A 25,345-nucleotide genomic window follows, 5' to 3' on the forward strand; every position below is an offset into this window, starting at 1 on the left:
AAGAGTCCACCTAGGAGAAGCTTATGGGGAAGTCAGTGTGCTGGAGGTTGATGTCTCAGGGAAGGATCTCTGGCTCAACTGAGTTGAGTAGGGAGGGCCTTGAGGAGTTACAGAAATAGTAATCCCATTTCTTTAGTACAAGATTGCCAGAGAAGCTGAGAAATAATTCACATGAAAATCCTGAAAAAGGACAGTTTTGACAGCATGCAATGTGCCTTCATGTAAACACAGTTGTGTAAAATCACCAGGACACTGACTGCACAGAAATTATTTGGTGGATTAAGAGAAAATAGGACAGACATAAGCTTTCTGTCTGATTGCCTCATCTCTTCTCCTCTTTTCTGTCCAGACCTTTCCCCTACTGTCTGCAGGCCATACAGCAACTCTGCCCAGGCCATACATTGCTGAACAAGTTGAGTAGAGCCTGCTACTTCTTACTTTTCTATTTTTATACCTCATTTTCTTCTTTTATTTATTTTGTCCAGTCTTAGAGAAGATATGTAAAATCTTAAATATTGATGCTACTAGAGTAATATCCAGGTCAGTGAACTTTGCATAATTTAGTCCTAGGACACAAAAAAAATTAAAAAATTGTAATGAAGACACTTTCTTCTGCACCTCCCTGTTTATAATCCCAGCACAATCCCACCTTCATTACTTCCACTCAGAATCATTTTTACAATTCATTTAAAACTCCTGGGGTCCAATGAATAGAGATTCAGGCAGCATTCTGAGGTTTCATAATAAATGACAGAACTGAAGAACTAACATGAAAATTACTGACTTACACATGTGTGTGAGCTTCACCATATTGTCTGATCTCTCAACTATTCAATCCTCTGGAATCTTCAAAAAGTCACTCCTAGTTTCCTTTTCACATATATACATTGAATATTATGAGTGCATTTGCTTACCCACTTCAGTCACATATATACATTGAATATTATGAGTGCATTTGCTTACCCACTTCAGTCACATATATACATTGAATATTATGAGTGCATTTGCTCACCCCGCCGCCTTTGCATGTCTTATATTCCAGCCTCTTATTATTTATTTTTGTCAAAGTATATATTGGTCACAGTTTGAATCTTTCTCTGTATATACTATACTCAAGTCAACAAGTTTGTGTATATATGCAAATAACTTGTGTGTATTTATATACATATGTAAATATATTTAAAGTTTAGATTACAAATTGTAATTTTGATTAAAAATTAGAACTAAATAAATTGAGGGGATGGATTAGATTGGGAGAAATGGGAAAGAATGATGAACTGTGTGAAATTGATTAAGATGCACTGTACTTAATATAATTTTTCCAAGTCTTTCCATTTCCTAACAAATGGGGCAATGTCATTCTTTCTGATGGAGGCATAGAATTCCAGTGTGTGTGTGTGTGTGTGTGTGTGTGTGTGTGCGTGTGTGTACCACATTTTGTTGATATTACATGAAGTAAGCCAGGCCTAAAGAAACATATGTCCCATGGTTTCCCTTATTTGCAATAACTAGTGTATGTCTAGGACAGCAGAAAGGTCAAAAGCTATGTATATATGACCATATAAAATGATGTTAAGTGAAATGAACACCAAGACACAGTGGCTTTTTTCTTGTTTGTTATTGTTTTTAATGTACTTATAATGTACTATGTGATTTTTTTTTTGTTTCTTTAGTATGTTCTTCCCCCATGGTATAACCCCTGTTTTCACTGTATTTGATTTCAGTGCCCTGCATCTTATATATACACCTTTCTAATTTGGGGAGGGTAAGGGAAACACAAAATGCTTAAATAAGGAATACAGTAACAATCTCACTGTAACAATGAGATGTACAAGATACTATGTTGAAAACAAATTTTACAATGTGTGGTGGGGAGGAAAGGAGGAGTTGAGGAGGTGGGAATGGAAGGGATGGTACAGGAAAAACAAAGGAGGAGGTAACAATACTCAATAGGAAATGTACTCATTACCTTACTCATGTAACTGTAACCCCTCTGCACACTATTTTTACAATAAAAAAGTATTTTTTTAAAAGATGCACTGTACTCAGTAACTGACATGTTGAATTGAAACCACTTCACACAATTCTTTAAGAATAATTTTGAAAAAAAAAAAAAATTAAAAATGCAATTACTGACAAGCCTGGAGTGCCCTCTTGTGGATAATAGCTATAACTTCAGTCCTTGTAACTAGCCACACAATGCGAGGAAGCTGAGCCTGTTTCTTCAACCCCTCCCTCAACACCAAGCACATTGTATGTACCCTTCAAAGAGAAGCCCTTGGAGCCTGTCAGTTCTAGTGAGGACCAGAAGTGCAGAAAGTAGGTGAGGAAAAGGAGAACAGCATCTTAGTTGAGTTAGCTCAGGCACAGATGCAATCAGAGATGAGTGGGAGGGTGCCTTCAGATAGAAAAGAAAATTGGGAAAGGAAAAAGGTGCAGAGATGAAATGCCAACAATGAATGAAGATTTGTCTTTACAAAAGGATAAAACTAAACATGAGAACATTTCATACTCTGGTATAGGTAAGGAGAAAGAATACAAGTATAAACACAAATTTAAATTGTTTTATTCTTCGCTCTACAGTTTGGAATATTTAGGAATTACTTGTGATAACATGGTTCTCATTCCCCTAAAAAGCCTTGTAAAGGATTATGGGGAAAAAATCTTCATCAGAATTACAAAAAAAAAAAAAAAAGGAGCCTTATGTACACTGGAAACCCATAGCATATGGGCTGACGAGACTTCCAGGGTCTTTATGAACATAGCATTTACTTACTTGGAGGGCTGATGGAGACTGCATACACCCATCCAAAATTTATATACTGAAGGATTGACACTGAGAATCTGAGAATGGGCTTGGGAAGGTGGCTCAGTGGTAGAGCGCTTGCCTTGTATGCATGAGGCCCTGGGTTCGATTCCTCAGCACCACATAAGAAAAAAGAAAAAAGCCGGAAGTGGCGCTGTGGCTCAAGTGGTAGAGCGCTAGCCTTGAGCTGAAGAGCTGAGGGACAGCGCCCAGGCCCAGAGTTCAGGCCCAATGACTGGACCCCCAAAAAAAAAAAAAAAAGAATCTGAGAAAGTGACTATATTTGAATATAGGGCATAAAAGGGCAATTAATGGACTCTTATTAAATACATCCAGTCTTAAATGGGCACAGTCATGTATATCCTCAGAAAGAACATGTGGAACCGATTGATAATATTGATAATGCAGCCATCTGTAAGTCAAAGTGCGGCTTCAGGAGACATGAATTCTGTTGACTCCTTGACCATGGTTTCCAGGCTCCTTAGTAGTGAGAAAGTACACTTCTGTTAAGTTTATTCACCCAGCCATAGTTTACTATGGCACCATTAGAAAACTAACATAGGATCTATTTTCAGTATTCCATTATATGAAATCAATCACAGAAAAGCAATTAGAGTCATAACTATACATAAAAAAATTTCAACTTCTAACATTCTACTTTTTAAATTCATGTTCTAGTCTGTTTCCCAAATACAAGCATTCTCTTACCTTTGATATTCCACCAAAGTTATATCTAATTATTTTCACAACATTCAGATGACTGGAAATATACATATTTATGTATGTAGATATAATGAACTTACAAATATATGTATTGTGTGATAAATAATGTTATTAAATAACAAATTTGATATTAAATAACAAATTGGTGAATGTTCTAGTGTTGCCTACCAAGACTTCTCATATTTAAATAATCATTGTTTATAGCATTTGATTCACAATTACATGACTTATAGCTTCAAACCTTGTAAGAACAATGACCTATAAGTTGTTGAGTATCTTCACTCAACAAGAATCATTGTAGCAAAGCATTATGATTACACAATTTACATTAAGTGTTTTTCAACATAGACTATGGTGTATGGAGTGTGTGCAAATTAAATTGTCTAAGAAGGTTCACCAGACGTGGGATATTGCAGCAAGAACTGCAGAATCCTGTAAAGGGGAGTGGTTTCTGCTCAGCCCGCCTTTCCTCATTGCCCATTACAAAGCAAGTGTTCAAAACACCACAGAGAGACTTGAGCTTCTGGAATGTCCTCTAGGTGGCTGGTTTTTGTTCAGCTGCTCTTACAGTCCCAGGCACTGTGACACTCAAGGCACAAAAGTATTCAGGTGAGTCACTCACATACACCGAGTATTTCCTCAGGTGGAAGGAAGAGTCACTCCTCTTCAATTCAGCCTCAATGCCTTTGAGGCCTTGAACCAGAGGGTCTCCTAAACTATACTTGAGAAGAAGCTGCAGGCCCTGACTGGGATACTGGATGTACCAGAAGAGGAAAACTGCCGCACCATAGAAATGGTTGCACCTCAGCTCCAGAAAATTTCCTTCTGAGACAGTGATGTGAACATCAGGCTGGGTCACCAACTGGGCTGTAGCATCTCCTGGAAAATCAGACAGGTCTTTAAATCATCACAAACTTGACAATGGAACTTAAGCATACATAATTAGACCCTGAGGGTTGGAGACAACAGGAAATGTACTCATTGGGGGGGGGGGGGGGGGGGGGAATGCATCCCTAGTGCTGAAAGGAGCACAAGAAGCTTGACTGAGCAGTCAAGATGTTGTGTTCTTGAAGGGCCAGTGGCTATAGAAAGCAAGAGCTTGGCAAAGGGAGGTGTGTTGAAAGTTTGCTGGACACAAACACAAAACTGTTGCAATGAGCCTGGAGGGTTCCCCCCTCACCGCCCCCCCCCCCGCCCCTTATTCTTATCTAAATGAAAAGAACTCTGCCAGCTGCAAGAAGGAAAAGCTGAGCAGATAGCTTTAACGATAAAAGTTTTCTGGGGTAGGCAGCACTGCCCCCTGGAGGCCACATAAGGAACCACAGGCTATGCATGCCAGCAGTTGCTCCTTATTTTGTCTAGGTTACAGGATGTATCCTCAAGTTCACACAGCATTCTTTATTCCCAAAATCTGTGATGGTATTCCGTGATGCATTGACTGTCTGAATGCAAGTAGAAGACTGATCTCACAGTGCTTTAAAAGAAGTCTATCCCAGGACTGTCATCCAGGAGGAAGAAGTGATCAACTGTGCCTAGAGCAGCTGAGTGAGGAGGATCATCCCTGTGGTGGGGTGGGGTGGGGTGGGGGTGGGGGGTCTCAATTCCTACCATTAGGTGCAGCAACACCATTGCATTTAATGGTGGCCTGAGGAAATTATAGTTCCTCTGTTTTGGTTGTTCTGGTGTTTGAACTCAGGACCTTGGAACTTGCTTGGCTAGTACTTTAGCACTGTGCCATACCTCAGATGTACTTTCTGACACAAGACTAAGAATTAGTACTTGTTTGTGCTGGTCCTGGGGCTTGAAATCATGGCTTGCATGCTGTCCTGGAACTTTTTGTGTTTTTGTTTGTTCCTCAAGGCTAGTGTTGTATGGTGAGAAAACAGAGAAGTCATATTCTGAGAAGTCAAATCCAGTGTCTTTATTAAAAGGCTGGAGACTACACGGTGCACTCCTGTCTCAAAGACCAGCAGCCCTGAACCATGCTAGAGCCTTAACAAAAGCAGGCCTTATATAGACATACTCAGATACAAACTCGGCACAGCAGAACTTTTCCATCTAGGCAAGAAACAACTCAATCTTCCAGATAGGGATAAACTTAAAGGCTATTCAGAGGCAGGTGCTTCAAGCCATTTAAGGAGGTAATTAAGGCAGAATCAGAGCAGCCTCTATGCAAAGCTTTCCTAAGGCTATGATATTTGCATTTCTCTGAAGCAGAGTTCTCCTAGCTCACCTTGAGCTAGGCATCTGCAATTCAATGGATGGCCTCTCTCACCTCTAGGCATTTTAGCACTGGGTAAAGAATTCCCTCCACCCAGCAAGAGCCACCAGGGTGGCTGCAAGAAGTTACTTGGCCTCCTCACTTCACAGCATGCTACCATTTAAACCACAGCTCCACTTCTGACTTTTTGGAAGTTCATTGGAGGTAAGTGTTTCTCATGTGCTTTCCTTCCCTGGCTGGCTTTGAACCTCAGATCTCAGCCTCCTAAGTAGCTAGGATTATAGATGTGAGCCACTAGTGCCAAGCTCAGAAACAGTTATTAAATGCATCTACCCAAATTCTTTCAGTGTCTGAGACCAGTGAGAGAGAGAAAGGGAGAGTCACTTCTGAAACCCAGTGTGAAGTGATAAGGCAACCTGAAGATGGAATGTCTGACTTAGCTCCCTCCTCTGTAGCTTCTTGCTCAGTTCAGTTTTACCCCTGACCTGTCCTAGGTCAGCACTGACCAAGGAGTGGCTAAGTGGAAGTGTTAGCATGTCCTCCTCCATTTTGGCTTGGAAGCCTCTATTTTATGTCCTCAATCCTTTCCCTGAAATCAGGTAGCTAGACCAGGCCTGGCCACATTTGTTAACCCCCACCCCAGTCCCAAAACTACATGCATCTCTAGCTTCCAGCTGCACCGGTGGAATGTTGTCCACCCAGGCCTGACCCACCCTGGCTACCTGCTGTCTTCTGTGTCCAACTGCAATTGCAGAATATTCCCCACCTTGAGGTCCCTGGTCTTATAAGACACTTCCCTACACACAGACAGGCTGCTGCATTCTACCCAACAGGGGCAGCCTGTCAGCTTGCTGACATTTAACTTTGCTGTACATAACTTTGTGTCTGAAGGAGGATCCTACACATCCATCCCAAGAGACCACACAGAGGCAGGCAGGCACAGGAGAAAGATTATTATAAGATTTATTAGAGGAGCCATATTTCCCCCAAGAGGGAGCACATGGTCACTGTCCCCATCCAGGTAGCAGGAGGGTCTGGGAGATAAGAAGTGAGGTAGATGAGTTCAGGTGGGTATGGGTGGAGAGAGGGAAGGGCCACCTGTATGGTGGGAACTCCAGGGCAGGGAGAAGCTCAGGTTTTTGGGTGGAGCTGAGGACCAAAGGTGGGCATATTGCTTACATTTCCCATTCTGTTGTTTAATAAAAATAGGGGGTACCAGGCCAAGGGGTATGGGCAGAGGTCATTTCTTCTGGAGCTACTTCTACTGTAAAAGGGTGAAGTAGTCAGGGGGTCTCTGCTTTGATGCTTGGCCAGGTACCAGCCAAGAAGCATCCGCTTGACAGTTTGGTTGGTAAAGGTCCTCCTTTTTCCATGGCAATAGTTATCTAAAATGTAAGATACAATTAATAAAAGGCAGAAACTGTTGTTAGTACCCCAAGAGAGGAATATGCCATGGAGGGATTGATTTCCAGAAGGGGCTATCAAAGACCTGAAATTGCCTTTTCTATCTCAGATTGGAGACAGCATGACTCCAGGCATCCTGGAGGAGGGGAGTATAATACTTTTCCTCTTTCGGATCAAAGTAATATGAGGAAGGGGTGGCAGAAATAGTTAAAGGTACCAGAGCCAACGGGTGTCTTGGGCTCTTTTGGCAACTTCCTGCTGGACTGGGGGCATCAAGGAATCCCTGAAGAGGAGATCTTTTAGTGTTCTGGGCAAGACAGAGCAATGTAAGTGATGTCTCTGGTTGCCTGTAGGAACAGGATGGCTTTGACTTTTGGAAAGATCAGGCAAAAAGCTGACAAGGTGACAAGGTCAGTTAAGATGAATGACATAGGAGAACACATATTGGCCATGGGCCATAAAAGTTCCCAATTACAACCCTTTACAGGGAAGGAGGAATAACTGGACCTGGTGCCAGCCGGTGTTAAGGAAGAACACAAGTTAGCCACTTAAGGGACAAACACTTGTCGGAAAAAAAACCGTTTTTATTAAAGTTCTCAGAAAACTCACCATCAAAACTGCAATTATACCCCTAACGACTGCCAGATAGACAAAGGGTTGAGAAACACAACCCCAGATAATGGAAAATGAAGAGGTAGGTCAAGTTCCTGGAAAGAGCAGCTGTAGAGTCAAAAACAGTTTAAAAAAAATATATTGTTTCCAAAAAAAATATTGTTTCCTGCATTCCTATGGTTAGTCTTTTTTTGTGTGTGTGAAAATACCGTAGAGAGGGGTTACAATTACATGGGCAAGGTAATGAGTACATTTCTTATCAAGGATTGTTGCCCCCTCCTTTGTTTCCCGTTCCCATCCCTTCCCATCTCCCCATCCCACCCCTGCCCCCCCCCCCACACTGCCAAAGTCATAAAGTTCATTTATCGACATAACGACTTGTATATCTCATTGGTGCAATGGGTCCACCTGTATCCCTATTTAAACAGTTTGTTTTTGCCCTTCCCCTCCACAAATTATACCAACATCAAATACAGTGAAAGCAGGGGTTATACTGTAGGGGAGGGACATACAAGGCAACAAAGAAATCATCTTATAAATATGTAAGAAACAATTGCATGAAAGGAAAAAATATTTCAATACATATCTTGGGGTTCATTTCACCTAACATCAACTTATTTGACCTTTTCTGCTTGTCTCAGACATACACTAGTTATTGCAAATAAGGGAAACCATGGGACCTATGTTTCTTTGGGCTTGGCTTACTTAATATAATTTTTTTCCAAGTCTTTCCATTTCGTAACAAATGTGGCAATGTCATTCTTTGCAGCTCACGCACCACCAGCTTCTGTATTCCAGCAGTAGCCCAGATCACACCTTACTGCTCCTCTCTCCATCTGGATTCTGTCACAGACAGCAAGGTTGTGTGTTGTGCTGGCTGATCTCAATTTTCTTCACATGTCCCCAAAGGAACAACAGTAGATCCTGTACTTACCAAAGACTCCAGACTTCTGGGTTTGCACTTAGGACCTGAGTACCCTCCTTTAGCTTTTATGTTCAAAGCTCTGACCCTCTACAACTTGAGCCACAGCTCCACTTCCAGCTTTTTGGTGATTAACTGGAGATAAGGGCTGACAGAGTTTCCTGCTTAGGCTGTCTTTGAACAGCAGTTCTCAGATCTCAGCCTCCTAAGTGGATAGGAATACAGTATGAGCCACCAGCATCCAGCCATAATCCCTTCTGAGATAAGCTTAGTTGTGTTCCTCCATTCTCTGGAAGTAAGTTAACCAGCATTGTGTTATGGTCAGAATCTTCCCATGGTACATGCTGTGTGCACGGTCTTTCTCAGACACAATATTGCATGAAGGAAGCTGGGTATAAAGTCCTGATGGATGCTCTCTCCAGACCATGCTACACAGTGCCCAAAGCTGAAGAAACTTAAAGTCCTAGACATGGAGGTGTGGACAAACTCCTCAATAGGCAGTTTTACCTCCGTGCAGAAGGCCTTCCTGGGACAGCTCTCTTACATAATCCCCCAATTACAAATAATAGTATAATGACATTAGTCAAGACACTGAGGTGGTGCTATGCTAGTAAAATGCTAGAACAAGCCTACATGTCATAGCTTTTGAACTAAAAAACAAAATCAGGAGGGGGGACCAAGATGGCGACGGGGAAGTAGGGAAACGCCACAGCTCTCTCCAACCAAAAAGAGAGTTCGAGTTCCAACGTTTAATCTCCCCAAGAGACTGACAACAACAAAAAGACGAACACTCAGAGAAAAACCAGAGGTGGAAAATAACAAAAAAAGAAAGAGAGGAAAAGAAGAATTTCAGAACAGAGAAGAGCGAAGACCCCTCCCCCAACCTTTACTGGCCGCGCGGCAGTGCGCCAAGCCGCCGGCCAGCCGGCCCGGAGGGGGCTGGCGGAGCCCCAGAGACACAGGGGGCTGCTTGCAGATCACCAGGTACCGGATTGCAGAACAGCGGATCGCCAGGAACAGAGAAACCTACCAGCCGGGAGTCTCCACGAGGATCCCACCCCCACCCCTCACTCTCCACTGGAGCGGAGAGGCTCCATCCCGCCAAAGCCGCCCGGCACCAGCAGTGCGACAAAGGGACCTGTCGGCAGACCACCCGCCCAATCGCGATCGCAACTACCCGGCGGGGGGGCCGCCCAACCCAGCCCACAACCACCCCAACTGAACTCGGATTGCAACAACAACTGACGACCTACAGGGTGAGTACCCAACAGGGGACAGTGAATCCCTCAAGGGAGACCAGAGCTGGAGGGAATCCCCAGACCCTGACCTAGACTCCCTACCCCAACACCCGGACCACAGGACCCACTAAAACTGGGAACTGTTCGAGAGCTCCACCAGCCGGTGGAGCACACTCTGCTGGCCAGGCCAGAGCAAGAGCGCCCCTGGAAGGGAGCTTAAATGCCCAAGCCAGGAACAGCACCCCTGGGTCAAGACTACCAACAGTAGAAGAAATTTGAACTGTGTCCTCCAGGCTGCATAACCTAGGTGGTATACACATTAGCACAGGCCTAACGAGCGCGCTCCAGGCTGGGGCCGGAACCAGGCCCGGGGACCAGCGCCTGAACAAAGCAAAAAGGGTCAGAAGTGGGGCTGTGGCTCAAATGGTAGGGTGCCAGCCTTGAGCTGAAGAGCTGAGGGACAGCACCCAAACCTAGAGTTCAAGCCCACAACCAGCCCAAAACAAACAAACAAAAACACATCAGGAGCCCATAGCAGACTCCAGTATTTGGGAGAGTGCATCCAGAGCATCTGATCTTCCCAAGAGCACCCGCAGGAGCAAACACAAGCAGTCTAGGCTGCTCAACCCTTCCAAAGGCGGGAATTGCTACAGCAGAGAGCTGAGAATCCTAAGTAAGTCAGAATAGCAGCTGGAAATAGGCTCCCAACAGAATCCAGATCAGGCACAGACTCTCTCTACCAATACAGAATCAGCAACCAAGCAAAGACAGACACACCAAAACAAGATTGAAGAGCAGTCTCCTGAACCCCCATGCGAAAATCACAGAGAAAAATCACAAGGTTTACCACTACCCAGGACAGCAAGCTCACCTCAAAAGCCAGCAGCCACGCAGGGGAGAGCCCCAGTGGGAACAAAGCAGGAATGGAAGACAAAAACTACATCCAAGGGTTGCTGGAGGCAATGACTCAAGAAATAAAGCGAGAAATGGATCAGAAATTGAAAGAGCACAAGGATGAACTATCAAAAGATATACAGGACATCAAACAAAAGTTGGATGCAAAAATAGAAGCTGCACAAACCTCAGTAAGAAGTGAGATAAACGCCAAATTAGAGGTAATGCATACTGATCTCACCTCATTGAGAGGTGAGATCAGTACTCTGAGAACCAACATTGAATCCATAAAGGGATCCATTTCCACCATGCAAACCACAATAGAAGCCACGGTCAACAGAGTGAATGAAATGGAAGGTAGAGTGTCAGATACAGAAGACAGAATACACAAACTGGACCAAAAAGTGACAGGTATGGAAAAATCACTCAAATTAAACCAAAGGGAAATTCAAGAGCAAGCAGATAATGCTAAAAAATTTAACCTTCGCATAATCGGAGTGGACGAAGGTGAGGAATTCCAGAGCAAGGGAATGCAACACCTACTTAACAAGATAGTCAATGAAAATTTTCCCCACCTCAAAAACGACCATCTTAACTACATCACAAAAGCTTATCGAACACCCAACAAGCAAGATCCCAGGAGAAACACTTCTAGGCACATTATAGTAAAAATGATGGATCAGAATAATAAGGAAACAATCCTGCATGCAGCAAAAATGAAGAAGGAGCTATACTACAACGGGAAAAAAATTAGAATCACTGCAGATCTCTCCACACAAACAATGAATGCAAGAAAAGCCTGGGAAAGCACCATACGAGCCCTGAGAGCCAATAACTGCCAACCCAGACTGATATATCCGGCAAAGCTAGCATTCACATTCGATGGAGAACTGAAAACTTTTAATAGCAAAGAAAAACTAAATGAATACATAAACATTAAGCCAGCATTACAAAGAATTCTAAGAGGGGGGACACAACCTGAAGAAAGCAACCAGGAACTGGGACCTGCCCCAAACAGGCATTACTCAAAGTCTAACTGAGCAAGCACAGGAGGAAAGGAAAGAAGAAAAACTTAGGAAAACGGAATGGCAAGGACAACAATGCATCTCTCTATACTTTCTCTTAATATAAATGGGCTGAATTCGCCAATTAAAAGAAAACCAACTGAGGACTGGATCAGAAAACAAGACCCATCCATCTGTTGCCTTCAGGAGACCCACCTCTCAGTCAAACATACAAACAAACTCAGAGTGAAGGGGTGGAAAAGGATCTACCAATCAAATTCCCCCAATAAGAAAGCAGGTGTAGCTATCCTGATATCTGACAAAATAAACTTTTCATTAAAATCAGTACAGAAAGACAAGGACGGACACTACATATTAATAAAGGGAACAATCCAAGAGGAGGATATAACCATCATCAACTTATATGCCCCAAATATCGGTGCACCCAGGTATGTTAAACAAATGCTCTCAAACTTACAGAATAAAATAGATCCCAATACGATAATACTAGGAGACTTTAACACGCCACTCTCACCAAAGGACAGGTCTACCAACCAGAGGATTGGCAAAGAAGCTACCGAATTAAGTGAGGCCATACTTCAAGCGGAATTAACTGACATCTACCGAGTATTTCACCCTAAAACAACACAGTACACATTCTTCTCAGCAGCTCATGGAACTTTCTCCAAAATAGACCATATCATAGTTCATGCAAGGAACTTAAGCAAATACAAAGGGATCGACATAATCCCCTGTATCCTATCTGACCACAGTGGAATCAAGCTAGCTCTCAATAACAAAGCATACCGCAGAAATTTCTCTAATACATGGAAATTGAACAGCACACTCCTTAACAATACCTGGGTAACAGAAGAGATCAGAGAAGAAATAAAGCATTTCCTACAACTCAATGAAAATGAAAACACCTCACAAAGAAACTTGTGGGACACAGCAAAAGCAGTCCTGAGGGGCAAATTTATTGCCCTCAGTGCCCACATCAAGAGAATGGAGACAGACCAAGTAAATAATCTCATGTTGCAACTAAAACAGCTAGAAAAACAAGAAAAAATGGGACCTAAAGCTACTAGACGAAGCCAGATAACCAAATTGACAGCAGAGATTAACCAATTAGAAAATCAGAAAACCATAACCAAAATAAACCAAACAAAAAGCTGGTTCTTTGATAAAATAAACAAAATTGATGGCCCGTTGGCAAGATTAATTAAAAAAAGAAGAGAGGAAACCCATATTAATAGGATTAGGGATGCCACGGGAAACATCAGAACACGTACCCAAGATATCCAAACAATTCTAACAGACTACTTTCAAAAGCTATACTCTCTAAAGGAAGAAAATCTGGTGGAAATGGATGCATTTTTAGAGAAATACAAGTTACCCAAACTGAGCAAAGAAGAAGTTAACCAATTAAATAAGCCAATATCCTATAATGAGATACAGGAAGCTATCAAAAGTCTTCCAACAAAAAAAAGCCCAGGACCAGATGGATTCACAGCAGAATTCTATAAGACCTTTAAAGAAGAACTAATACCCATACTTCTCAAGCTCTTCAGAGAAACAGAGAAGGAGGGAGCTATCCCAAACTCATTCTAAGAAGCCAATATCACACTCATCCCCAAACCAGGCAAAGACCCAACCAAAAAGGAGAATTACAGGCCAATCTCCTTGATGAACACAGATGCAAAGATCCTTAACAAGATTCTAGCTAACAGAATCCAGAAACACATAAAAAAAATAATACACTATGATCAGGTAGGCTTCATCCCAGAGACACAGGGATGGTTTAACATACGTAAGTCAATAAATGTAATCCAGCATATCAACAGAGCCAAGGTCAAGAATCACATGATTATCGCCACAGATGCAGAAAAGGCCTTTGATAAAATTCAACATTCATTCATGCTAAAAGCTCTGGAGAAAATAGGAATAGAAGGAACATTTCTAAAAACAATAAAAGCCATTTATGACAGACCAATAGCCAATATTATACTTAATGGGGAAAGGCTACAACCAATCCTCCTAAAAACAGGAACAAGGCAAGGATGTCCACTGTCTCCACTCCTCTTCAACATAGTCCTAGAACCCTTAGCCAGGGCAATAAGGCAAGAAAAAGACATTAAAGGGATCCGCATAGGGAAAGAAGAAGTTAAACTATCCCTTTTTGCAGACGACATGATACTATACCTCCACGATCCCAAAAACTCCATCCCCAAACTTTTAGAAATCATAAGTCACTTCGGCAAAATAGCAGGATACAAAATAAACCCACAAAAATCAGTTGCCTTCCTATACACTGATAACGCACAGGAAGAGAGGGAAATAAAGGGAGCAACCCCATTCACAATAACCTCCCAAAAAATAAAATATTTAGGAATTAACCTAACCAAAGATGTAAAAGAACTAATATTTAATGAGAACTATAAAAAGTTAAAGAAAGAAATTGCAGAAGACACTAGGAAATGGAAAGACCTCCCATGCTCCTGGATAGGCCAACTTAATATAGTAAAGATGGTAATACTTCCAAAACTAATATACAAATTCAATGCAATTCCTATTAAAATCCCAATGACGTACATCACTGAAATACAGAAAACAGTCCAAAAATTTATATGGAACAACAAAAGACCTAGAATAGCCAAAACAATTCTAGGGGATAAAGACAATATGGGAGGGCTATCCATGCCGAACTTCAAACTCTACTACAGAGCTATAATCACAAAGACAGCATGGTACTGGCACAAAAACAGACCCGAAGACCAATGGAACAGAATAGAAGATCCAGATATAAATCCACAGGCCTACAGCCAGCTGATATTCGACAAAGGAGCCAAAGACACACAATGGAAGAAACACAGCCTCTTCAACCGCTGGTGCTGGGAAAACTGGGCAGCCACATGCAGAAAACTAAAAGTGGACCCCAGCCTATCACCATGCACCAACATCAACTCAAAATGGATTAAAGACCTTAACATTAAACCTGAATCTCTGAAACTACTGCAGGACAGAGTAGGAGAGACACTTGAACTAATAGGCACAGGAAGGAACTTCCTGAACAGAGTCCCAGGGTCACAACAAGTTGGAGAGAGACTCGACAAATGGGACTACCTTAAAATAAAAAGCTTCTGCACAGCTAAATCTATCGCAACTAAGCTAGAAAGACAACCAACTAATTGGGAAAAAATATTTACCAGCAATATATCAGACAAGGGGTTAACATCCTGTATATACAGGGAACTCAAGAAACTAATCCCTCCCAAACCTAACAAACCAATTACTAAATGGGCAAAGGAACTAAAGAGGGACTTCTCAAATGAAGAAATAAAGAAACACATGAGGAAATGTTCATCATCCCTGGTGGTGAAGGAAATGCAAATAAAGACAACCCTGAGATACCACCTCACCCCAGTCAGAATGTCCCACATCCACAAATCAGCCAACAACAAATGCTGGAGGGGATGTGGAGAAAGAGGAACCCTATTACACTGCTGGTGGGAATGTACACTTATACAACCACTTTGGAAAGCAGTCTGGAGGGTCCTTAGAAAGCTAAAGATTGACCTCCCTTACGACCCAGTCATACCACTTCTAGGCATCTACCCTGAACAACAGGAACCAATATACAAGGACACATGCACCTCCATGTTTATTGCAGCACTGTTCGCAATAGCTAGGATATGGAAACAACCCAGATGCCCCACCACAGATGAATGGATCCAAAAACTGTGGTATCTATACACAATGGAATATTATGCAGCCTTTAGAAATGACAAAATAATGGCATTTGCAGGGAAATGGATGGAGCTAGAAGGAATCATGTTGAGCGAGGTAAGCCAAGAACGAAGAGACAAACGGTACATGGTCTCCCTGATAAGTGGATGCTAAATCCAAAAGGTTAGGTGATACGACAAAACTAACAGGACTTAAGAAACAAAGAACTCCCGCTCATCTGGTTGAACCACTACTAAATATCCCCATGCTGCTGATCACAAATATGGTATATAACATGTGAACACTGTTATATATTACAGACTGTGGTAGACAATTTGCTCCAGGGAAGTTAGAATGAACTTGTGACTTTGAAATTATGTAGTCATTTAATCACAATCAAAAAAAAAAAAAAGAAAAGAACCTCGGGGAAGGGAGGGAGGGAGGGGATGGTAGGGGGAAAACAATGGAGGGGGGTAACAATGTTCAAGAGGAAGTGTACTCATTACCTCACTCATGTAACTGTAACCCTCTGTATAGTAGCTTAAAATAAAAAAATAAAAATAAAAAAAATAAAAAATAAAAAAAAAATAAAAAAAATAAAAAACAAAATCACCCTGAGTACCCAGACTACTTTCTTTTACATGTGTCTGTATTCATTCCTTTTTCAAACAGAGCCCTTAGCTGCTATTTCAAGTTGGTGGCAACATTTCCAAATGGAGATTTTTCAGTGCTTTCTGGCACTGAGGTCATTAGGATCGAATCTGAAAGCCATAGTGAGGAGCTGAATACACACAGAGGGACCTTTAGAGAGACAATCAAGAAAATCTGCATGGAGATGCCTGACCATAATTGTTTGAACACAGTTTAAAGAATGGTGAAGGGGCTGGGAATGTGGCTTAGTGGTAGAGTTGCTTGCCTCACATGCATGAAGCCCTGGCTTGGATTTCTCAACACCATATAAACAGAAAAAGCTAGAAGTGGTGCTGTGGCTCAAGTGGTAGAGTGCTACTCAAGGAGAGTGCCCAGACCCTGAGTTCAAGCTCCAGGACTGGCAAAAAAAAAAAAAAAAAAGGTTGAGGACACACAGATATAGTCTGGCTTAGGCCTCAGGATACCATAACAAGTCTTATGGTCTTGAACACAAATATTAGCAGGATGTTGGCACTGCCATTACTGAGCAAACTGATAGAATGAGAGTTCATGGGGAAGGATTGCAGTTTGTGGAGAGCCCTGAGCTTTTTTGTCTTAAGAGACAGAGGTTGATCACTCACACTTGTAATCCTACTTCTTGGGAGACTGAGGGACCAGATCTGCCATTCCAGGCCAGCTAGAACAGAAAAGAAGCTCAAGAGCCCCCGTATTAAAAAAAAAAAAAAAGCTGGAGGCTGTGGCACTCAACTGTTGTCTTAGCTATAGAAAAGCTTCTCATAGGAAGATTGTGTCCAGCCATGTGCCAGGACAGGAAGTAAGACCCTATCAGAAAATAGCAAGGGAAAAATCAGGACTAGAATATGATCAGCAGTTAGACCCTACACCTTCATACTGCCTAGAGAAATGGTGTGAACCAAAGTTCAAGTATTGGAGGTGGGGGGAGAATGCTAAGGGATGGAAAAGCTGATACATGGTTACAGAGCCAGGGGGCTGGGAAGGTGGCTCAGTGATAGAGCACTTGCCTTGCATGCCTGAGGCCCTGGGTTCGATTCCTCAGCACCTCATAAGCAAAAAGAAAAAAAAAAGCCGGAAGTGGCGCTGTGGTTCAAGTGGTAGGGTGCTAGCCTTGAGCTGAAGAGCTGAGGGACAGCGCCCAGGCCCAGAGTTCAGGCCCAACGACCGGACCCAAAAAAATAAATAAATAAATGGTTACAGAGCCAGCTATTTAGTAGTAGTTAGAGGTAAGGGCAATTCCAAGTCCAAGGAATCTCAGGCAGAAAGCATAGATACCCATTACCCATCTCAACCAACAAGTGAAGCATGGTGGTGCTTATCCCTAATCCAAGTTACTGGGGTGATAGAGGTAGGAGGATTGAAGTCTGGTATAAAACAAGAAGTCTCTATCCAAGAAAATAACCCTAAAAGGCAGACAGGGTAGAACTGAAATGGCAGCATATCTGCCTAGCAAGCACAAAGCCCTGTGCTCAAATCACAGTACAGCCAAGAGAATGAGTGAGAAAGAGAGAGACAGAAAGAGCTAATGAGACAGCTACTACTTAAGAAGTGGCTTAAGAAAAAGAGTCTAGCTAGGCGTGGTGGCTCTTGCCTGTAATCCCAGCTACTCAGGAGGCTGAGAACTGAGGATATAGGTTCAAAGCCAGCCTGGGCACAAAAGGGTATAAGATTCCTATCTCCAATAAACCACTCAGAAAACTGGAAGTGGCACTGTGACTCAAGTGGTAGAGCACTAGCCTTGAGCTGGAGAGCAGAGGGACGGTGCCCAGGCCCAGAGTTCAAGCCCCTCAACCAATCAAAAGAAAAGAAAGAAAATAAAGAAAAGTAGTCTAGCCAGATTTGGTGGCTCCTGCCAGTAATCCTAGCTACTCAAGGGGCTGAGATCTGAGGATCACGGTTCAAAGCCAGCCTGGGCATGAACGGCAATTAAGACTCCTATCTCCAATAAACTACACAGAAAACTGGAAGTGGCGCTGTGGCTCAAGTGGTAGAGTGCTAGCCTTGAGCTGGAGAGCAGAGGGACAGTGCCCAGGCCCAGAGTTTAAGCCCCACAACTGACAAAAAAAAAAAGAAAAGAAAAGAAAAAGAGGCTAGCCAGAAGGTGTGCCTCATGCTATAACACTAACTATTCAAGAGGCAGAGATCTAAGAATCACAATTTGAATCCAGCCAGAACAGACAAATCCAAAGAGACTTTGAGCTGTAGTTAATTCAGCAAAAAGCCAGAAGTGGAGATGTGGCTCAAGTGACAGAGTGATGGAGTGTCAGTGTTGAGCAAAAAAGCCAAGTATGAATGAAAGGCACAGAGATCAAGTCCTATACTGATATGAAAAGGAAGGAAGGAAGGAAGGAAGGAGGAGGGAGGGAGGCAGGAGGAAGAAAAAGAAAATAAGAGGAGGCAGCTAGTTTAGCTATAGTTGATACCACATTGAGCTAATGATGGACAATGTGGACACATTTCTAGCTATATTAAGACAAACTGGATGGGCTTGGAATGTGGCTTAGTGGTAGAGTACTTGCATGCATGAGGCCCTGGGTTTGAGGCCTCAGTACTACATAAACAAAAGAAAACAAAAAACATAAGACAAACTGGAAATTCAAATCTTCATTTGGAAACTGTGACCACCAACAGCTTTCTTCCTCCTCCTCCTCCTTGTCCTCATGGTCCTCACCTCCTCCTCCATCTCCTCCTCCTCCTCCTCCTCCTCCTCCTCCTCCTCCTCCTCCTCCTCCTCCTCCTCATCATCATCATCATCATCATCATCATCATCATCATCCTCCTCCTCCTCCTCCTCATCCTCCTGCTCCTCCTCCTCTTCCTCATCGTCCTCCTCCTCTTCCTCCTCCTTCTTCTCCAGCTCTAAGGATTAAAGTCAAGGTCTGGATGCTGTCTCTGAGCTTTTGTATTCATGGCTTTAAACTTGAGACACGCTTTTACTTCCAGCTTTTAGCTGGTTGATTGGAGATAAGAGTCTCAAGAATTTTCTAGGCTGGCTTTGAATATGATCCTCAGATCTCAGCCTTCTGGTTATCTAGGGTTACAGGCATAAGCCACTAACACCTGGCCAATATTTGTTTTAAAACACAAGAACTGATTAGGACAATGATGACTCACACTTTGTAGTCCCAGCTACTTTGAAGAATATAAGCAAAAGGATCACAGGCTGAGGCCAGCTTTGAGAGAAAACTCTGAAAGATCCCATCTCAAAAAGTAACCAGCAACATCAGGTGCTGGTGGCTCATGCCTGTAATGCTAGCCACTCAGGAAACTGAGATCTGACAATTGTGGTTTGAAGCCACCTGGGCAAAAAATTCTGTAGACTCTTATCTCCAATATTCCACCAAAAATCCAGAAGAAGAAGTGTGGCTCAAGTGGTAGAGTGCTAGCCTTCAGCAATAAACTAAGGACCAGGCCCTGAGTTCAAGCCCCAGACTGGCACACAAACACATGCAAAAAACTTCTTCGATAATAAGTATGAAAAAACATGATTAATAATTGAGGGAATCATTTAATTTCACAGAAAAAGTGGTAAAGCAGAAGGCTGCTAGCTCTACATTTAACCCTGTTCAGGTCAATGTTTGTATCCATATTTATATATAAGGATATCACCTCTAACATGAGTCCAGAGGCAAGCATACAGAAAGAAAACTGGGTGCTGTTGGCTTACAACTGTAATCTTAGACACTCAAGAGGGTGAGATCTGAGGGTCAAGGGTTGAAACTAGCCAGAGTAGACAAATTCTAAAGACTATCTCTAATTAACCAGTAAAAAGCAGAAGTGAAGGTGTAACACAAGTGAGAGAGCACCAGCTTTAAGATAAAAAGCCACCCGATAATGAAATACCAAGAATTCAAGCCCCAATATTGATATAAAAAGTCCCACATCCTAGTGGCTGACACCTGTAATCCTAGACACTCGGAAGATAGATCTGAGAATCATGGTTCAAAGTCAACCCAGACAGAAAAGTCTGTAAGACTCTTATCTCCAGTTAACTAGTAACAAGTTAGAAGTGCAGGTGTGGCTTGAGTGATAGAATGCTAAACTTGGTGAGAGGGGAGAAGCTCATGGATAGCACTGAGTTTAAGCCCCAGCTAGGACTGGTACAAAAAGAGAGAGACAGAATATGGAAAGACAGTAAAAATTATGTAGAATAATTTTGCTAGAAAATGACAAAATTCAGATTAAGAATTTAATTTCAGTTTCTTCCCACGAGTGGTTGAACATCTCATTATACCCTGGCCTCCCCCACCTGCAATACACTTCTCACCTCTATGCTTTTTCCCTCAACAGTGCCTTTACTTTCTAAAAAGTTCATACCTTGCAGGTGTGGTGGTGCATACCCATATAATCCCAGCACTACGGAGACTGAGAGAGGAGGATTGTAGGTTTAAGGCCACCTTAGGCTACCTAATGAGAGTCCATCTGTCTGTCTCTGTCTGTCTCTGTCTGTCTCTGTCTCTCTGTCTCTCTCTGTCTCTCTGTCTCTCTCTCTCTCTCTCTCTCTCTCTCTATATATATATATATATATATATATATATATATATATAATTAAAAATGTTTGTTCCTTACCTAATGGCCCAGCAAACTTCTGCCTCCTGCACATCCTATACCGTCATGTTCAGATGGAGTTTCCACCTGGAGCCTTCTTCACCCATCAAGCTAAGTAACTCCTGCATATCTATCCACAAAAAACACCAGGTTCTTACAAGTGTGATTGCTTCTGTTCCATACTGAGGTTTCCAATCACCAGAAGTTTCTTGGGGGCCAAGACTAGATGTCACATGTCTCAATATTCAGTGTGACTAACCCAGTTCACGAATGCAATGCTCAGCCCACAAATGCATGCTTACAAATAAAGATAAAATTTCCTGTTCCATAGTGAAATGTAAGCATTTGGGAAGGTAAATGACAGTTGTGTAGAAAATGGCTCAAATGTGAACAAATCCATTCTGTGTGGATCATTGTTTGGTGGATTTTACAGAAAGACCTCTGCTTTTTTTGATCACATTAGTTGGCTTGGAGTAGAGGTATTATAGGTCAATATTGAAATAGAGAGAAAGTAAATCCAGTGCAGTTGGAGGAGAGGGAAAAGCTCACGGGGAATGTGACAAACTTTAAGCTGCAGAATTTGCACAGCAAGAAATTCTAAGGCTCAAGGTTGCAGCAGAGGGTGATAAAGCCCTGTGGAAATCCATGGGTTTCCTCTGGGTTGAGACTCAGCTTATCATGACACAGATCTAACTGTACCTTTCCCTGTCTTAGGCCAAGAGGCCAAGCCTCATTTGGGGTCTGTGTGTGTGTGTGTGTGTGTGTGCGTGTGTGTGTGTGTGTGTGTGTGTGTGTGTGTTCGCTTGTGTGCGTGTATACCAGAGTGCGTTCACAAATGCACTACAGACTGAATAAAGGGTGTTATCTATTCCAAGTAGGCAGTCCAGCTTTGAACATTATCCCCATCTCTGTTCCTCTTAATATTATTCAGGAAGAAAAAAATCACAAAATATACATTAGAAGGTGTATTGTGTGATATAGGAAAGATAAACGGAAGGAAAAAATAAAAGGGAAAGAAAACTATAACAGAAAAAGAAAGTGGGAGTGTTAGTGCACACCTATAATCCTAGAGCTGAGAAGGAAGAGGCAGAAGAACATCAACTTCAAAGTCACCCTGAGATCCATTACTGAGACAAGGACTGAGAGGTAGTTTAGTATTAGAGTATGTGCCTAGCATGTCCAAGGCACTGGGTCCATCCTTAAAACACCAACAGAGAAAGAAAGAGAGGGGTGTTGGTAAAGGCATAAAGCCAAGAATAAAAAGGCAAAAGGCAACATCATCTGATTCCCAGTAACTCAACAGGGTCAAAGAGTACACACTGAGTCTCCTAAGCAGGGTCACTGCAGCCCTGCTTGAGCACCCATGATAACCTGAGCTCAGAGTGAGGCTCTGGGATTACAGTGGCAAAAGTCAAGATGCTCCTACTGCTGGAGCTCACAAGAGAATTGTGAAGACAAGAAGCAATGAGATGTCACTCAGGTCTGTGACTCACTAATTGTAGAATCTTGACAGACCCTCTCTTGACACTCCTTCATCCATAAAATCTTTGGCATAATTGCCTCTGTGTGGTGCATGGGGCCTCGGCTTTGACTGGGTGTGTAAACTGGGCTTGCAACTATGGTTATAGGAATAAAATAATTGTATAGCATGTCCGTGAGTATAAAGAATTTGAAGTATCTACATGTAATGTTTATGTCATGACCTACCCTGCAGAGTTATCCTTGCATTTGGCCAGGCAAAGATTAGCACCAAAGAGTGAGGAGGCTTTCCAGGAGTAAGAACTGTTCTGGTCACCTGCACTGACTGATTGTTCTAGCCTGGAGACAAAAGTTTAGCCACAGCATTGTTTTAATACTTCCATTCCTCCTCAGACACTCTAGGGCAGAAAGCTTTCCCCGCCCACCTCTTAGCTACCTCTAGCCTAAAAGAAAGAAAAAGGGCAAAATCTACTTAACTTTTAGGCGATCATCCTAGGTGCACAGTGATAGACTGCTTGAACTCCCTCAATGTCTGTCATGGACTAAATGTGCCATCAATACTTTCTCAGGCTTTATACCTAAGAAGGTCTCTCATGAGGATCCTCAGGGAAAAAGCAGACCATTTTTACTTCTCCTGGAGGCCAGTGAAGGCAGCTGGAATTGCATACACCAAACATACACTAGGAAAACTCAGAAAAATCCTTTGAGGTTCTCTCTGAGCTCAGGTGTAAATACATATCAGTACAAGCCAGACAGATAAGGACTGAGTAATTTTTCAGGTCACTGTAGCATGTGTGGTGATTATAAACATCTGGCAAGTGATATCACTGAGTGAGGAGACAGAATAAAGTCAGGAGGGAAGAAGGCGAACATGGAGACCACTGGTCTCCTCTTCACTGCTGTGATGGAGACTCGGTGCACCCACCAACAGCACAGGATTTCAGATGACTCAGGAGTGGAAACTGCTGCAAAATGGGCTCTCTGCTTGTTCTGACACCAGGTCTGCCTTTATGGACTTGGTCTTCCAGTGGCCTGAGGAAGCAGTTAGGAGAGCTATAGTGATGCAGCAGGCAGTGTAGGGAGGGTCCTCATCCACAGAGCCCAAGCCCACCCCTCATCCTCCCTGCTGCACACAATCACTTGAGAGTCACTTCTTCAGAGCAGAGAAGCAAGCAGCACTATGCTGGTTGGGAGCCAAGTGAAAAAAGAAGTAGGCTGCTTGCACAAGAGCTCTATGTGCTGACCTGTAGTTTTTGCATGTTCCACAGCCAGAACCCCCTTGGCCCTGCCTACTCCACCCACAGGGCCTCTATATCTACTGAACCAAGTTGGAGGAACTAGTGGCCCTGATCACCCAGACAACCAGCTGCTGCATTCTCACAGGCGCTAGCACACAGCAACAGGTAGGACATGGAGTCTTAGAGGGTGGCCGGGAGGGCAGCAGTGGGCAGCACTTGAGGAAGGGCTGAGCTACTGTGAGTGCCTGGTGTCATTGCACTTTGGGGGGACTGGAAAGAGAATTCATATAGGACCTCACAGGACAGCGGAGAGCATGGAAGCTGAAGTAAAAACGCCTGTCACACCTGAACCGAGATGCAGAGGCACCTACTTCTCTTCTTTCTCACAGGAAACATGGGTCCAAGGCTGCTCATTTCCGGAGCTGGTCTCCTGCTGTTGGTGGTGGGGCTCATGGGAATGCTGCCCTCTTCTGAGCTGCGGCCACCTGGTTTCACTCCCACCATGTGGTTTGACACCCAGCATGTAAATATGTCCCACCCCCAATGTAATCCTTCCATGCAAGTGATTAACAGTCTAACTAGGTTTTGTAAAAACAAAAATACTTTTCTTCATACAACTTATGTTAACGTTGTTCATGTTTGTGGCTCCCCAAACGTTCAATGTAGTAGCTCTACACAAAATAACTGTCATGACAGTCCACACCAGGTGGATATAACAGTCTGTGACCTCATAGGACCTCGAGCAGTTTATCCAAACTGCAACTATCATCAGACACAAGCAACAAAGTACTACACAGTTGCTTGTAACCCAAAATCTCCACAGGACACTGTCCCATTTCCGATGGTTCCAGTTCATCTGGATAAGACGTTTTAGCTCCTGTACCAGCATTTCCTGCCATGGCTCACCTCCAGCAATATGGTCAGACTGAAGATCCAACTCCTCGACCACATCTGATTCTCTCCTCCTAGAACAAGTCCCCAACCTCTTCCTTCGCAGCTGACCTCCTGCCCTCTGTGACCTATGCAATAAACATCTTTGCAGAAGCATCTAGATTCTGTGTGTCTGAGTTTACTGCCCTACTACTCTCCTTAGTCACTATCTGTTCTGGAGACATTGCCTGAGACTGTGGGGATTAGAGGGATGTGAGGATGGAAGGCTGTTTGTGATAGGAGCAGAGGCTTTTCTCTTTTGTTGCCTTAGGCCAGCAACCTTGGTGTCCAGAGTTCTGTCTCTAACAAAGACCCAGTGAGCAGAGTGTTGTGCTCAGGCTCCTTGGAGGCCTCTGCACACTCAGTGCTGACCTGAGTTCCCCAGGGGTTTCTTGTAAGGCCTCAATGTTTCAAGTTGTTTGGTCATTTCTTACTTTTTTCTAGGTTTTTTTTTTGTGTGTGAAAATACCGTACAGAGGAGTTACAATTACAAGGGCAAGATAATGAGTATATTTCTTATCAAGCATTGTTGCCTCCTCCTTTGTTTCCCCTTCTCATCCCTTCCCATGTCCCAGCCCCCTCCCAGGGCCACCTCCCCACCCTCCCCACTCCTTCCCCCATGGCTAAAGTTGTAAAGTTCCTTTTTTGACTTAACGACTTGTACATCTCATCGGTGCAATGGGTCCACCTGTATCCCTACTTAAATGATCTGTTTTTTCCCTTCCCCTCCACAAATTATACCAACATCAAATACAGTGAAAGCAGGGTCTAAACCGTGGGGAAGAGACATACAAAACAACAAAGAAATCATCTTATGAATATGTATCTTAGGGTTCATTTTCCCTAACATCACCTTATCTGACCTTTTCTGCTTGACTCAGACATATACTAGTTATTGCATATAAGGGAAACCATGGGACCTATGTTTCTTTGG

At 43.0% G+C, this 25,345-nt stretch overlaps 1 long non-coding RNA gene across 1 annotated transcript in view; it reads right to left on the reverse strand.

Moving 5' to 3' along the window:
• Nucleotides 1-3,291: 3,291 nt before the first annotated feature.
• LOC122108053 overlaps nt 3,292-25,345 on the reverse strand; it is a 52,992-nt gene continuing 30,938 nt past the window's right edge. Inside the window, exon 2 of the long non-coding RNA XR_006147460.1 lies at nt 3,292-4,408. This is a non-coding gene — a long non-coding RNA (uncharacterized LOC122108053). The remainder of the gene's footprint in view (nt 4,409-25,345) is intronic.

The sequence above is a fragment of the Dipodomys spectabilis genome, unplaced genomic scaffold (assembly GCF_019054845.1).
Source record: "Dipodomys spectabilis isolate Male_0828 unplaced genomic scaffold, ASM1905484v1 ptg000054l, whole genome shotgun sequence".
Taxonomy (NCBI): domain Eukaryota; kingdom Metazoa; phylum Chordata; class Mammalia; order Rodentia; family Heteromyidae; genus Dipodomys; species Dipodomys spectabilis.